We start from the raw sequence: 17,230 nt of genomic DNA, 5'->3' as shown, positions 1-17,230 counted from the left end.
GGGGCTATTTAGAATGCTCAATAAAAAAGCGACATATAATTTTTTTTATTGATGTCGACAAATATTTCATAATCGCAAGAGTGAGCGTGCTAATGTTTCATGCATGAATGAAAAGTAATCATTAGGGGATGTATGACGCGTTTTGTACCAAGGAAGGCATCTGGTTTTAGAACCCAACAACTTCCTTGACCAATAAGCTTTATTACATGGCCGGACGAGCAATTTTGGTTCCAGCGAACCAATTGTCCGAAATATTAGCATGTTCAGTGTAACGACTATATAATAGTTTTCTGTATAAATATTTAATATATATATATTAAAACAATAAACGTGCATATAAATTAATTTTGTTTTCTAAAATCTATAAAATGATCCCCAATATTTAACTCATTATAAATATCACCTACTTTTGTATCCAAGTTTTTTGTCAATCATTCACCAATTCTTAACGTCACTTGAACCGAATGCATCTTTGGACAAACGATTTGGTAAGACAGGAAACACGATGCAAGGATTTTAAACTATGGCGAACTGGATCACATTTAATAATTAGGTCGGAGTAATATGCATTTTATTCGTCAGCTTGAAGGTTTCTCCCTGCTATTGTGTACAATCAGACTGTAATTGTAAGAATTATAATTACGATTTTTTTTTAAATACAGAGGAGAAAAAAGGGCAATCGTTGTAGTGATCGTAGCTAAAATAGTGTATTGCTACGAATGCATTTCACAGAGAAACTAGAAGTCCATGGTAACTTGACTACCGTCTCCGCGTATTATTATAAAGTTGAATAAAGGAGAACAAGAGATAGAGAGAGAGATAAAGAGAAAGAAAGAGAGAGACAAGAGATACAATAAGAGAGAAGAGTATATTATGGGTAAATTCTGTACAGATGATTGCGTGGTAGAAAATTTATATAGTTAAAAGAAGAGATTTTCGAAACACATGTTTTCATATATGGCAGATTTGTATTAGGACGTATTTGGATTTGATCCACATAGATGATTTCGTCTGGATTGAGATTGTTTTTCCAAGCGTCAATAATGTATAACTATTTGTTCAGAAACTTACTCAATTAAATACCTCCGATTATCGTTAAAGGTTTTATCAGCAGAATAATGATCTAAGCTGATTGTATTATAAAAAAAAACACAATTATTTTAACTAGAGAAAACAGATCCAAAGGTTGTCAAATGACAAACTTTGGTGTAAAGATTAATAAACGAACCTATATCTTTTTTAACATGTACTCGAACTTTAAAGAGACGCACAGAATATACCGATCAGAAATAACCGTCTAAGTATTACTTTGAATGATATAAATATTTCTTATAAACGAAATGGTTATTACATTCTCTCACTTTGACTTTAATACCATTCCAAAATGGGTCTTGCCTACTATAGGAATATATATATATATATATATATATATATATATATATATATATATATATATATATATATATATAAACACAACCGATACTATCTTTGAATTGACATTCTGAGAAATTATCTGCGCAAAAATACAACTAATAAATAAGAAAAAGTATAATATATATCGCAACACGAAATAGATAAACACATTACCAGATTAATGTACCCCCTAGGGACAATATATGTAAAAATAAGTAAGAGTATTAAAAGAATTGAAAGTAAAAAGTAAAAATATCGAAACTATAAAAAAATGATCGGGTATGATTTGCAAGAAGAGGCGCGGCAGTAAAGGTCTATTTGATGTCCCTGCTTGAGTAAATAGGTATGTGAAAATGCCATAAAATGGCCAGCCTTAAAGCGAAATAGCGAATATAAAGCACACATAGAGATTAAATGATAGAGAGGAATATCGAGAAAAAATAAAAGGAAAACAAAATTCAATGAATTTCGTCTATGATCTTAATTCAAAATGATAGTAGACTTTAAGTGCAAACAGATAAAATCATATTTAAACCCAGTCAACCAGGACCATCATATGCGTATTAAATTACAATATAAAAGAATTGAGAATATTACTTGGTGAATATCATTATAGCTATGCATATCACTTGTCAACGAGTATGCAAGCATGCCGCTTTGTTAATGGCTTAAAACAAGGCTCCATCGAATTTTATCAGCCTTTCCAGAAAAAAGATAATCTATTTTAATAGTATATATAAAGTGCACAAATAAGAGAACGAATAGTGCATTATATTTAAACACAACGTTATACATGCTTAATAATACGATACAACCGTAATGAAAAAAAATTAAACACATATCTGCTCTGCAGTAGTATGGAGCACTCTCTTTAGGTTTTTATTAATTACCATTTTTGCTAAATATATATATATATATATATATATATATATATATATATATATATATATATATATATATATATATATAGCAAAAGAGAGCTTGATAAGGATACCTTAAACATTCCTTATTATCGGGCTTGAAACCGACGGTACCAATGGTTTGTCTCATCTCACAACTTTCTGTACACAAAATATAAATACGTTCTTACATTTCGGATTTTCCTTTTAATTGAGCATTCTGCTGGATTTCTTTTTCCAAAAAAACTAATCATATATATATATATATATATATATATATATATATATATATATATATATATTAGTTATTTCTCTATTAATAATATTCGAATATATTTACAGTTTTGAGTATGGTCTTACATGGTTTTGATTGGACAGTTGGTCTGGTAATAAAGGTTGTCTATTTTGTTCTCATATCTTTAAAAATATTGATTTAGTTTAGAACCATGTTTAAACACGGTTTTTGTTATCTTATCCTTGTGCCATACCCTGTCAAAAGCCTTAGATATATCTAGAGCTATCGCTCTGCCCTCCCCCGCTTTGTCCAATGAATGGTATATACGTTCAGAGATTACAGTGAGGATGTCAACTGTGGAACGGGCATGTCTAAATCCATATTGTTTGTCAGTCAGAAGTTTAGCATCTGTAAGGTGCCGAACTAGAGCATGGTTTATTATGGTCTCAAATATTTTGGCGAAAAGGGGGAGGAAGCTAATGGGGCGATAATTTGATGGGTCAGTTCTTTCGCCAGAATTAATGAATATTGGTACCATAGAAGCAGTTTTCCAACAGCCCGGAAAGCATGATTCATTAAGGCATCTGTTGTAGAGTTTAAAGAGAACTGGGGCTACTTTGGCGGAGCACCTTTTTAATAGCACAGCTGGGATGATATCAGATACATATGATTTTGAAGTGTCAAGGTTTTTTATAATAGCGTGTACCTGAGCAGGGGTGATTTGCGTCGGTCCGCAAAGGAAAGTCAGGCAGGGGGTGGTTGGAAGGGTCCAGTGTGGAATTCGAGGCAAACGGGCTGGCAAGCATATTAGTCTTGTCGGTTGTTGAGCAATATATATATATATATATATATATATATATATATATATATATATATATATATATATATATATATATATATAGTTAAAATGTCCTTCTCTATTTACTTACAAAGAAAATACAATTTTCTGATATATGGGTCGTGGGATTGCATTCACTAACAAATATCTAGCTAATTTGCATATTCTTTTAAACATTTATTTTAATCAATTCCCTATTAGTTTCTTCGGTTTTCTCATGGGATAATTATCTTTATGTAATTATACGTGTAATTATATCCATGCAGACATTCTAGATAAGTTATACTTGAATAATATCTGCTAAAAAGTTTACAGTAAACGCAAAATTGTTTCCATATATATTTATGTATACGTATATAGTTTTGTTTAAAAATTTTTGCCTACAAAACCCATCCTAAAATTTTTGGTCTACTGACATGAAGCTTCCTATGTAAGGTATTTGAATCCATACGAAACTTCATATTTGGTTTTTAGCTCGGAAAAATCGGTGCAAAAGTGTGTGTCAAGTGAAAGTCGAACGCCAGAATTAGAACTTATAATATAGTAGCTATTGGTTCATGTTTTAATGTTTAGCCTTGCAGTAAATATGTCTTCGTTGCCCAGTCAGTGGCGGCAGAGGCAAAAATAAATTGTAAGCTAAACGTTTTGGTTTTGATTCTCGGTGGTGACGTGGGAGTCGTCTTTTTTTGTTACTTTTTAAATCATTACTATATATGGCGTCCAATCTATATCTATCTATTTTCCTATAATTTCGTTTTTTTCCTTTGTGTGTATTGATATTCATATTAAAACCCCTCTTCTATTAAACCTTCATTTTAATTAATTCCCTAATAGTTTTTTTCGGTTTTCTGATGGGATAATAATATTTTCTTTACTACTATGTGTAATTATATTCATGCAGATATTCTACATGATTTATGCTTGCATAATATTCGCGTAAAATGTTTACAGGAAACATAAAATTGTTTCTATATATACTTATGTATACGTATATATATTTTAAGAGTAGATAGTAGTTTGATTGGATCATTGTTGGTAAAGGAATATATAATAGTTTTAAAAGCAAAAACAATGCGAAGAAAGACCGGAATCATGAAAGTAAAAAAAAGAAAAAAAACAAACAACTTTACTTTAATGATTCCGCTCTTTCTTCGCATTGTTTTGGGCTTTCAAAACTTCCATGTATATATTTTTGTTTAATCTATCCATCTATCTATCTATCTATTTATCTATCTACCTATCTATCTATCTGTCTATCTATACAAGTGAATGTGTCTGTGTGCCTGTCTGTGTACATCTCTCTACGCAATAACTCTATTAATTTTTAGACTACAGACTCCAAATTTATATACAGGGTACTGAGATTTGGAAAAATCTAATATGATCGATTTTCGGCCAGAAATTTGACTGTTAAGAGGTCAAAGTTCAACGATTTGAACTTTGAGATCTCTACCTAACCCCTTTGACAATTTTGGGTCTAAACACTTGAAATTTTAGATAGAGATTCTTTGAACTTAATAACTTGATTTGCGCCCAAAACAATAAATGTTAAGGGGTCATAATAGGGGTCAAATTTAAAAAAAAATTGACCGCTGTTTTTTTGATCAACACACACTTCCAAACATCCGGGCAACGCCGGGATAAAATGCTAGTATATCTATAAAAGTGAATGTATCTGTGTGTATGTGTGTCTGTGTGTCTGTCTGTGTATCTGTCTGCGTGTCTGTGTGTGTACATTTCCCTACGCAATAACTGTAAATTTTTAGTCTACAGACTCGAAATTGGATATATAGATTTGGGAAAATCTATGTGATCGGTTTTCTAGCATTTAAGCTCGGCGTTGCCTGGGGTTTTGGAGGTATATGTTGAGAAAAAAAGCGGGTAAATTTGTTAACATTTGACCGCTTTTTTTGGATACAATGTTACCCCTATTATGACCCGTTAACATATATTTCTTTTTTGTTCTCATCTAGTTATTAATTTTAATCCATGTCCAAGCAACTCATATCTAAAATTCCAAGTGTTTAGCCCCAACATCACCGGAGGAGTTTGGTAGAGTTTTCAAGGGGCACCTCGTTGAACTTCGACCCATTTACAGCTACATTTCTGACTGAAAACCAATCACAAAGATTTTCCAAAATCTCAGTTAAACTTTGTTAATATTTTTTTCTTGTTGTTTTTTTTTCTCCAAATACCCCTCCAAACACTCGGACAACGCCGGGCTGAAATGCTAGTATATCTATATATCGATAAAAGTGAAGTTATCTGTGTATCTGTCTGTCTGTGTCTATATCTGTCTGTGTGTATGTGTGTCTACATTTCCCTATGGGATAACTCTGTCAATTTCAAGTCTACAGATTCGACATTTGATACACAGGATACTGAGATTTGAGAACATCTTTATGATCCGTTTTCGGCCAGAAATTTGGCTTTAAAATGATCAAAGGTAAAAGATTTGACCTTTGAGAACTCTACTGAACTCCTCCGATAATTTTAGGTCTAAACACTTGCCATTTTAGATATACGTTACTTGGATATTGCTTTAACTTAATAATTTGAATTGAGCCCCCCAAAAAAATCTTAAGGGGTCATAATAGGGGACAAAGTTTTAAAAAATTGGCCGCCTTTTCTTTTCTTTTTTTTTTTTTTTTTGCTCAGCATACACCTCCAAATACCCGGGAATGCTGGACACCCATAGTAGTATATCTATAAAAGTGAACGTGGCTGTGTATCTGTCCGTCTGTGTATCTGTCCGTGTGCCTGTGTGTGTACATTCTCCCACGTAATAACTCAATTTAAGTCTACAAACTCGAAATACCGGGTACTGAGATTTGGGAAAATATGTGCGATCGGTTTTCGGCCAGAACTTTGACGATTAAGGGGACACAGTTTACGATTTGGCCTTTGAGAAATTTACCAAACTCCTCCGACAATTTTTGGTCGTAACAGTTGAAATTTTTTATATAGGTTCTCTGGACATGGATCTAAATTAATAACTTCATTTGAGCCCAAAACACTTAATTCGGAGGGGTAAAAGTTTAAAAAAGATGGCAGCTTTTTTTTCCTCAACATACACCTGCAAATACCCGAGCAACGCCGGTCACCCATGCTATTATATCTATAAAAGTGAACGTGTCTGCGTATGTGTCCATGTGTGTACATTTTTTTACGCAACAACTCTGTTAATTTTTAGCGTATAGACTCGCAATTTGATATACAAGATACTGTGATTTGGAAAATATGTGTGGTCTGTTTTAGGCCAGACATTTGGCTGTTAAAAGGCCAATGGTCAACGATTTGTCCTTCGTAAAACTCTACCAAACTCCTCCGGCAATTTTGGGTCTGAAATTTTAGATATTGGTTACTTGGAAATTGATATGATTTAATAACTTGATTTGAGCCCAAAATAATAAATCTTAAGGGGTCATAATAGGGGTTAAAATTTACCAGAAATGACCTCTGCGGTCTCTACCAAATTACATAGACAATTTCTTGTGAAATTTCATGTGAAATTTTGCATAAAGGATACTCAGAGATAGGGGGATCTTTTTAAAAGGTTTGGTCGAAAATGTTTAATTACCAATATATAAATGTCTGTATGTATGTATGTTTGCATGTGTGCCTAAAACTTTCGACAGAAGCGACGTATTTTGTCAAGATCATAGTCGTTTTGAAGTTCGACCTTACAGACGAAAACTATCGAAGAATTGGCTAAAAAAATAATATCTTCACATTCAACTGCGCACTTTTCTACAGGGGATGTCGCTTTTTCGCCGATATTTTTGAAAGTCATCCTTTACTTCTAATTGTCTAGCCTTAATTAATATATAAGTCAGTTCCGGTTTGGCGGTTGTTGTAACAGCAAATTCAACGATGGGATCTTTGAAAAATCTACCTTAAGCTCGTCACAAATTTTGGGTGTAAACACTTGGAATTTTTAATTTAGGTTGCTTCGTCGTGGATCAAATATTTAAATTCAATTTGAACCCAAAACTATAAGTCTTAGAGTTAAAATGGGGTCAAATTTAAAAAATAATACCGTCTAAGCCAATTTTTCGGCTACACATTTGAAAGTTTAGCCGAAAAGCAAATTTGAATGTGATTTCTGCCCAAAATTTTCTTCCAAGTGTTCAATGTACAAAATATGTTACCTTTGCGGTCTCTAGCAAACTATTCAGCTACTTTTACGTCTAAATATTTATAACTTTACATAAACGTTATTCAGACCTACCGCAATAGTTTTACCAGTTCTTATACAATTACAATTTATAATTGGGTTATCAATTTTAAATTCGCCGCCTTTAAAACGCCCACAATATTTCTTTCTCCCCTTGTTTATCTTTTTGTCTCGCTAATCTCTCTTTATCTCTCTCTTTCTGTTTCCATATCTATAATATAAAGCTGAACGTCTGACTGTGTGTGTCTAGTCACGAATAGGATCCTATATGGTTGACTATTTAAAAAACACAACTGATTACATATAATAATAGAAGATGTATCGAGACACAGGAATGGGTATGTTTGATCTGGCATATGATGATCCATTAAAATTGTCGGGGGGGGGGCTGCGTATGCGCCTGGTCCAGAAAGTATGGAAATAAATCATTTTTAAATTTAAAAAAAAACGTTTCCAATTGTTTTTGATATAGATACATATAATAATGCTTTGATGAGTATGTTTTAACTTAAATAGGGATAGTATAATAAAATTGTGCGGTCTGCGTTCGCGCCTGGCCTCCATAGACTGGAAACAGGCACACACTTTATTAAATACTTTTCATATCTATCTAAGTAAGTATACTTTGATAATTGTTTCAGTTTGAAGAAATATGGTATAATAAAATTATATGGTTCGCGCCTAACCTCCATAAAATGGAAATATATCACAAAGTTTAACAAGTTTTTTTAATATAGATCAACAGAATATTGTGAGAAGTGTTTCAGTTTGAACGGGTATGGTATAATAAATTATGGGTGTTATCTATTTTATGTTTACTTTCGTCATATTTAGCTTTGGTTTTGATACCCCCCCCAACTGGAAGCTATCTCTTTAAAACCCTTCCTTTTCATAACCTATCATATTTTCATAAATCAGAGTCGATGTTCTGTAGGCTTTTTTTTGAGCCCAGTCAACGACGGGTACTTTTACTAGTATATATATATATATATATATATATATATATATATATGAAAACATGTCTATAAAACCTTTACCTTACGTATTTTAGCGGCGTTGTATATATTTTTAATATATAAAATATAGGATCTATATAAATGATATGTCCTTTAGCTCTCACACATGCGATTGGGCACTTTCTTGGTTTCTGTTCAACACGTCCCGATGTTCATTATAAACACATACACGCACACACACACACACACACACACAACACTTCAATTTCTTGTTCTCTGTCAGTGGAGGAGAAATCCTTTACGACTGAGAAAATTTTTATTTTTGTTCCTTTTCTCCACGTTAAAAAAACGACCCTGGTTCTAACTCTGTCCCGTGGGGAGGCATTGTAAATAGGAACACACACACGCGCGCGCGCACACACACACACACACACACACACACACATATATATATGTATATATATATATATATATATATATATATATATATATATATATATATATATATATATATATGGGGGGTGGGGGTGCATGCTTGGGTCTATTGTCGGTTTCAGTCATTCAGAATTTAAATACATTACTGTTGTTTTTATATTACACGAGCTTTGTATCTATGACTATTATATTCATGAAATATTCATATCATGACCTCTAATATTACGCTTGATTTTGGATAAAATCAAAATGTTCTCTGTCGTGGAAAAATGTTTTTCTCATTTAGAATGCACATAATATAATTTGGTTATTATCCTAATGCAACATTTCATCCAAAATATAAAGCATAATTGCCAGTGTAGCGATGAAGTGGTTTTTAAGAACTTGATCACTACACTGGCAATTATGTTTATATTTTCGAGTTTTCTCTAAAGGAGAAATACTTATCCGATATTGAAACTGACATAATGACGAGACACTTTTCTCATGTTTGCATAATTATATGAGATCGGCATGTTAATATCCTACAGGGTGAAATTTTATAGTCATAGATTGTATGTTAATCGTTGTTCACAACGTACTCAGTACAAATATCTTCAGAAGCTGATCATTCTTGAATATGATTACGTAACATTATATACTTTGTGAATCGTTATGAACTTGTCTTTTCTTTTGAATTATTAATAGCGTTTTTTATTAATCTTTTTCATGCTCATCTCTTACTTTATTGGCATTCTATTACTGCTTTCCTCCTGCTACTGTGTTACGTATCTCTTATAGTTATATTTATTATATTTGTATTTGTTGTCTTTTTTACATTTCGTTTATTTTTCTGTTTTTTTTTATCGTGTATTGCGACATATTTTTCCGTTTCCTTTTTTATTGTAACTACATTTAATAAACATTTTATGGAATGTCTTTTCTTGATACATTCATCCTGTTAATATTATATCCTTTTGACACTGTACTTAAAATCACACTTATTATTGTTTGTACTTTTCAATTTTGTTAATTCCAACTTTACCTCTCATATAAATAAGTCTCAATATTCCTCTTTTTTTGTTCTCATATTTCCACAGATAATTCTCTGATTATCAAGAACATATTACTCGAACGTACTTCCTGTACACTCCTCAGCCTAACGTTTACAGGGTACATAAACTAGAATAGATACATTGTGAGCATTGCCAAGGCTGCTGCGAAAAAGGTTGCCTCTCCCTTCCGTGCTAGAAAACTACTTACGCCTGAACGTATCCTGTACGTCTATAAGGTCAGCATGCGCCCATGTATGAAGTACTGTTGTCACATTTGGACTGAGTCATCTGCTACTTATCTCTCACTCCTGAACAGGGTTCAAAGGGGAGTCGCCAACCTGATAAGTTCTGAACTATCATATAGGCTTCAGCCTTTGTCTCATCGACGAACTTTTGCATCCCTCTGCCTGTTCTACAAGTAGTTTAATGTTGAATGTGCTGACAAACTATTAGCACTTGTACCCCCCTACGTGAATTCATCCGATAAACCCGACAAGCAGTTAAATCCCACCCCTTCACAGAAGAGACCCCTAGGTGTAAGAAAAAAACTCGACTCCAATATTTTTTTCCACAGAACTGCAAGACATTGAACTCCCTTCCGAGATTCTGTCTCCCCACTATTGTCATGCAGAAGATCAAGTGTTATGAGAACAGATATCTCCCTCCATAATATCCTTGCAATTTATGCCCCAGATAGTACTCCCATGCTTAAAACCCGCACTGTGCCTTGTTTAGGGTGAAAATTGAATTAAAAAAAAATATCCTTTTTTAAAATATTTTACTTTTTTTAGTATACCAGTTTTATTATTTATAGCATGAGTAAACATCTATGGCTGTAGTTCTCAAGTTACTTCAATTTCGTAATTTTTGCCTCATTATTTTTAGTTTTAATTTTTCTACGTTTCATTTCTTACTATTAGGCCGAAGCCCTGTGAAAATAAAAGTTTAATTATATATAGTAGTCCAAAACATTGGTTTGGGTAAAAATTTGATGAAATTTGATTATGTAAGGCACTGACTTTGCAAAAATATTCTTCACTATACTTGAAGATGGCAATATTATAGTAAGCTAAAAAGTAAAACAGTGGTACATATTTTCAGAGCTATGCAAGTGTAGTAAAGAAGTTTTGGTCTTTGAATTTGTGTTAGGTTAAAGCCTGATCGAAATGTTGCGAAATTGTTGAAAGTGATGGCAGCTAGACGAATAATGTGAGAGAAGTATTGCAGGATAATTAGAGATAGATTGAAATCCAGCTGATTAAGTCGTGAGAGATTTGCAAGTATTTGATATTAGAAAAATATCTACTATCATTTGAAGTCATTTTTTACTCTGGTGCTCCGAGAAGCTTCTCCTCAGTAGTGGTTACCTTACTTAACTTTGTGACGTATTTGACTTTCATGCAGATTAGTTATTCCGTCGTGAGATCTAGAATGGGAAGAAAAATACATCCTTTTTTCCTGCGAATTTGACAGCACATTTGATTAAGACCTGATATTTAAGGCCAAAAATTAAATTTAATCTCAAAAGTCGGGTAACAGTGCTGCCTAAAAACACAACCCATTAATATCAATTTAAGTCAAGTGTTGATAAAAAAAGTAGTGCGAAGATATATGCTTTTATGTTTGCACTGCAAACGTTTGGATCATATATGAAATGAGATGTAGTAAATCAGCTGTAGACTAAGCAGAACTTATTGAGGAAATGATTGTTGATGACTTATTTTATAAAACACATATTTACTTTATGTGTTTGACACAGAAGACTAAGTAAGATCTGCGTATGTGTAGTATTTACATTTTTTTAAATACGGTGCACACTGGCGAGGTTTTCCATGTTGCAAGAAACTATTTTCATCGAGGTAAAAGTTACCAGTTTGCAAGGACAGGAGCTATTTCATACATATAATCTAAGAGTATACAGCCTGAATATTATTAGGTTATGCTGCTTTGTGACATTAATTATTTTGAAAAGATAACCACCAATACGGACAACTTGTCGCTCGGATTAGTTTCTATTTGAAGATGCCAGTGAAAAGTAAGTGGCCCATATCACACAGGTTTGTGTTTGGTCCTAAGTTCTTGTGGAAGAATTATTTTTCCTCGTATTTAAGAACTTATTTAAGCCAATGATAGTGGGTGGACTAATGAACGCGCATCTATTAGGACGTATGTTTTTTTACCAAAAGCGTCCGAGAAAGAATTATCTGTCCTTCCAAGTTGGGGTTGAGGGTATTATTATACAAACACCGTGACAGCGTTAGGGTTAGGGTTAGGGTTAGGGTTAATTCGCTGTCACGGTGTTTGTATAATAATACCGGGTTGAGTATATAAACATCTCCCCTTTATATATAATAGATTCCAGAAAATAAAATAATTAAAAACTAGATGAAAAATGTATATAAATTTACGTGAACTTTTCCTCTGTATTATTGCAATAAAATGTCTATTAATTACGTGCACTCTGCCTCTTTATTATTGCAATAAAATATGAATAAATGCTTGTTCCGTGCCAGTTTTGACTTACAAACCTGGCGATAGCGTAGAGAGGCGGTAATCTCTTACCATAATGTTGTATTTGTATCTATTCCTCACATGGTTACTTTCTCTCTCTCCCTCTCTCTCTCTCACACACACACACTCCAGTTTCTTTCACATTATTAAATAAAAGGTTTAAAAATGATATGTCTTCTAAAAATAGCATACTGGAAGTTTATTATTTGGCAAAATATAGGAGTAAATTCATTATTTTTATTTTGTATTAATTTGGATAAGGAAACGTGGTTTATCTATACTATACATGACGTGTACAAGTATATTAAGATGCAATGGTAGAGTCAAACATTAATGGTTTAGACAAATTATCATAATTTCTATAGTGCAAAGGAGATATAGGCATCGACTTTGAAGTATAAATAACTGACGATTTTTAAACTAAAAAGAGGTATTCTCATTATTTGTAGAGAAAAAACCTAATTATTTTAGGGCAAATTTTGTCAAGGACAAAGGCTACCTGATTTCAATTCATGACAGTTACCTCATTTATCATTCACAATAACATGCCTGTCTACATCCAGAGAGAGGGAGAGAGAGAGAAATAAGAGAGATGGGGGAGAGATACAAAGAAAATAATATGTAGTCGTCCCTTTATTTTATATTAATTAAATCTTATTTTATCGTGTTATTAATGCATTACCTCATAAATCTACTTTGTGTTATGGAATATATCAGAAATAAGTACAAGTGAATTGTATGATAGTTTGTGAAAGAAGACTTTAAACTCTCATTCTGAACGATGATTTAAGGGGCGTTCTATGAAAATATTCTACTTTCTTAATGATTATATCATTTTTATGTGTAGATTAGACGATTAGATATTATAAAATAGCAAATACAAAATATGAAACATTATCGTCTCTGCAATAATATGTGTTTCATGAATAAGTCTTCAGGTGATAGTTGTAATTACTTTGAACGTGATAGTAGAACACACTTTAACTACATTACTTAAAAAAAGAAATTTCAAACGGGATATAATATTCCATTAAATAAATAAACAGGCCGAATATCATGGTCTCATGTATGATATCAAATGAAGTTGGAATCTTAGGGAGATATCTGTCATACACGTTATTATAGGTGCTACAGATCTTAGAAAGAAGAACCTGAAGTTCTACGTAACTAATATTCATGGTGAACCACGTGCAAAAGCGAATAAAATATATGCTTAAGGGAACAACGAGGACACTAAAAAGAGCATTCGACTGGTTACAATAAAAAAAAGCAGGGCAATGTAAGCAGCTGGTTATGCTGCACCATATCCAAAGTTACAATCTCGAATGTAAGAAAATGTTTAAAAAGTCAAAGAAGAAATTATACATTCTGTGGTTACGAATCCAGGGTTGAACGAAAAATATACCTGAACAGAATTGATAGAAAGCAGCATTGAAAAATGTTAAAAGAAAGAATTCTGATTAAATCTTATCTGTTATATTAATAGAGAAAACCCTCTAATACAGCATAAAAATAGAGTGAGACACATACACAGAAGGACACGGGCGTGGTTATAAAAAAGTAGAAGGATTGTCTATATATTAAAATCATGTATTAAGATATTATGATGACAAAGGCCGATCAGGAACTAAGGTAAAAGGGAATTATCAAGTAATCGTGATATATTTTGACAGACAGAAGAGAAACCAGCATATGGGTCAGAAAAACTTAAAAATAATACGACTGGACTCATAAATATATATTTGTGCTAGCGTAGAATAAACAGGTATATTCGACGTAAGTACATGTTCTGTTAACTTTGAAGTCAATTTTATATTCTTTTGATTTTAAAGCAGCTATTTTTATCGGTTAAAATCCAAATTCAATGTGTTCTTTATGAATAACACCCGATCTACAGAGATGTAGAATATTAATATACACTGTTCAAAGCACAATCGGAAACATCATATTCACACACACATGCACACACACATGCATACACACATCCACAACCCCATATATATATATATATATATATATATATATATATATATATATATATATATAAATACATGAGCTATGTGTGAACATTTGCTAGAAACAACATTTGATGCAAAATATTACGCTTTTAAGTACACTGTCAAATGTTTTCCTAGATACAACGAAATAACAAATTGAATCGAAGCATCCAATACGAATCATATAAAGTACACTATATTTGTTTTCAAATAAATATGTGAATTAGTAAAACGTGATGAATTGTCTCGTATATCCATGAATACGTATATTAAACGGTTCGATTAAATATATTTTGAGGGAGAGAATATATATATATATATATATTTATATTTATATATATATATATATATACATATATATATATATATAAAATTGTCAGTGCATGAATAGTTATATTTAGATATGTTTGATAAAATACGACAGCATAAATTTTGGTTGTATGAAGAATTTTACATGTAAAAAGTTGTTCTATAATCAGTAAAGTAAAAACTTGTCGTTCCTTATCTACTATAAACCGTGGAAGTAGTCTATTACTAGATTCCCTACACATATTAAAGAAAGTCAAGACTTTATATGCTAAAAAACAAGAAAATATGGTAAAATGAAAAAAAAATGATGTGAAAGATAAGATTTATCTGTTTTATGTTTCGTAATCATGAAGCAAGGCAAAAAATATATACGAAACAATAAATTTCGATGGTAGTTTTGTTTATGCCTCAATATTTTTTTCTTTTTACTATTTTCTAATGTGTTATTAAGACATTTGCATAAGAATAACCATTGCCTCGAAATAATCAAACGTAAAGAACGGGCAATATAGCGTCTGTTCCACCAGTTACTGTTGGACCATGCGTAATTATAGGCGGGAGAAACGAAGAGAAATTGTGCGTACATGCATAACGGTGCAGTTGTCGAGTATGATAGTGTGTTATGGCAGCAGTTAGTAAAGAAGATAAATTCTGAAGAAATTTGAATGGGGATAAATAGCGCGGCCATAGGACATAAACTACAATAGGTGATATATATATATATATATATATATATATATATATATATATATATATATATATATATATATATGTACACCTTAAAATATTAGGCACAAAACGTAACTCAGAAAATATAGGAAGCGAATACAACATCTATATATATATATATATATATTTATATACATATACATATATATATATGTATATATGTATATATATATATATATATAGTATACAAGCGATTTATGAATACAACCACATTCATAACAAAAGAAGCACGCCCTCTCATATATATATATATATATATATATATATATATATATATATATATATATATATATATATATATAAAGAAATAAAAATTACAATAAGTTTACCAAGGTAATCAAAATGGTAAACTTAAAATATATTATAAATATTAAAGAGTTAATATTTACAAGTAAAGTAATCTCAACCAGATGTAAAATCCCAATAAAACCGAAAAGGAAATAGAGCTTACAATATAATAGGACTATCCACTTATCTTGTGCTTCCTTTTTTAAAATTAAATATGTTTTTAACTCGTTTTCAAGATGTCTTTTAACATGTTTTATTAATTATTTGTTCATATATATATATATATATATATATATATATATGTGTGTGTGTGTGCGCGCGTGTGCGTGTGTGTGCGTGTGTGTGTGTATGTTAGTGTGTGCGTGTGTCTACGTGCATGTATTTATGCGTGTCTGTATATAACTGAGTTCGTAGATTACGAACTCCAAAACGGCTGGGTGGACTTTTCGTTCTGGGGCACCGGAGTGATTTCACATGTTTTTTTTTTTTTGTGTTTTGTTTTTTTTTTGAATTCGGCTAAATGTTAAAAGCAGATAATCATTACAAATCGATAAAGAAATAGACAATCTGATTTCGACAAAATAACGCCGATATACAGTCTAATATCAAAAGTGCATTTGAGAAACCTACTCATCACATAATCACATAATGAATAGAGATAACATATAAAACAGTAGCTTCTTTTATAAGGCAGGTGTTCTTTAGATTAGATTTCATTAGAGCAATATCAGATCATGGTACATGGCCTTTTAGTTTAAAACTATATTTAAAATCAGTGAATTTAAATAATTTTATTAAAAAAAAAGTATGTTCTTTAAAATAAAATATAAATTACAAAGTATTTTTGAGTGATCACAGCCGGGAGATATGCGTCTGATATAGAGTAGACAATCATTAGCTTTAAATTAAAAATAGTAGATTTCAGTGATTTTGATAGCAAAAAACGAACTGAAAGGCTTAAGCAGAGAGTACATTTGCTTGAAATGTAAAAAAACCCAAAAAAACAGCCCAGCAGTTCTGTAGCTAACGTAAACGAACTCGCAGACCGAAACATATTCCTCTTTTCTCTCTCTCTCCCTCTCTCTCTCTCTCTCTCTCTCTCTCTATATATATATATATATATATATATATATATATATTTATATATATATATATAAATATATATATATATATATACATATCTATAATATAAAACTGAATGTATGTGTGTGTGTGGGTGTGTCTGTCTGTCTGGTCACGAATAGGCTCCTATATGGTTGACTATTTTAAAAACTGATTACATATAATGTTAGAAGATGTATCAAGACACAGGAATGGGTATTTTGATCTGGCAGAACGGTGGTTCATTAAAATTGTGGCGTCTGCGTTCGCGGCTGGCCCACAAAGTATGGAAATAAAAAAAATAAAAA

This window comes from Euprymna scolopes, chromosome 16 (genome assembly GCF_053919585.1).
Source record: "Euprymna scolopes isolate OS-2025 chromosome 16, ASM5391958v1, whole genome shotgun sequence".
In the NCBI taxonomy this organism is placed as follows: Eukaryota; Metazoa; Mollusca; class Cephalopoda; order Sepiida; family Sepiolidae; genus Euprymna; species Euprymna scolopes.
The sequence above is the reverse complement of the archived record's forward strand: the minus strand, read 5'-3'. Positions refer to the sequence as shown.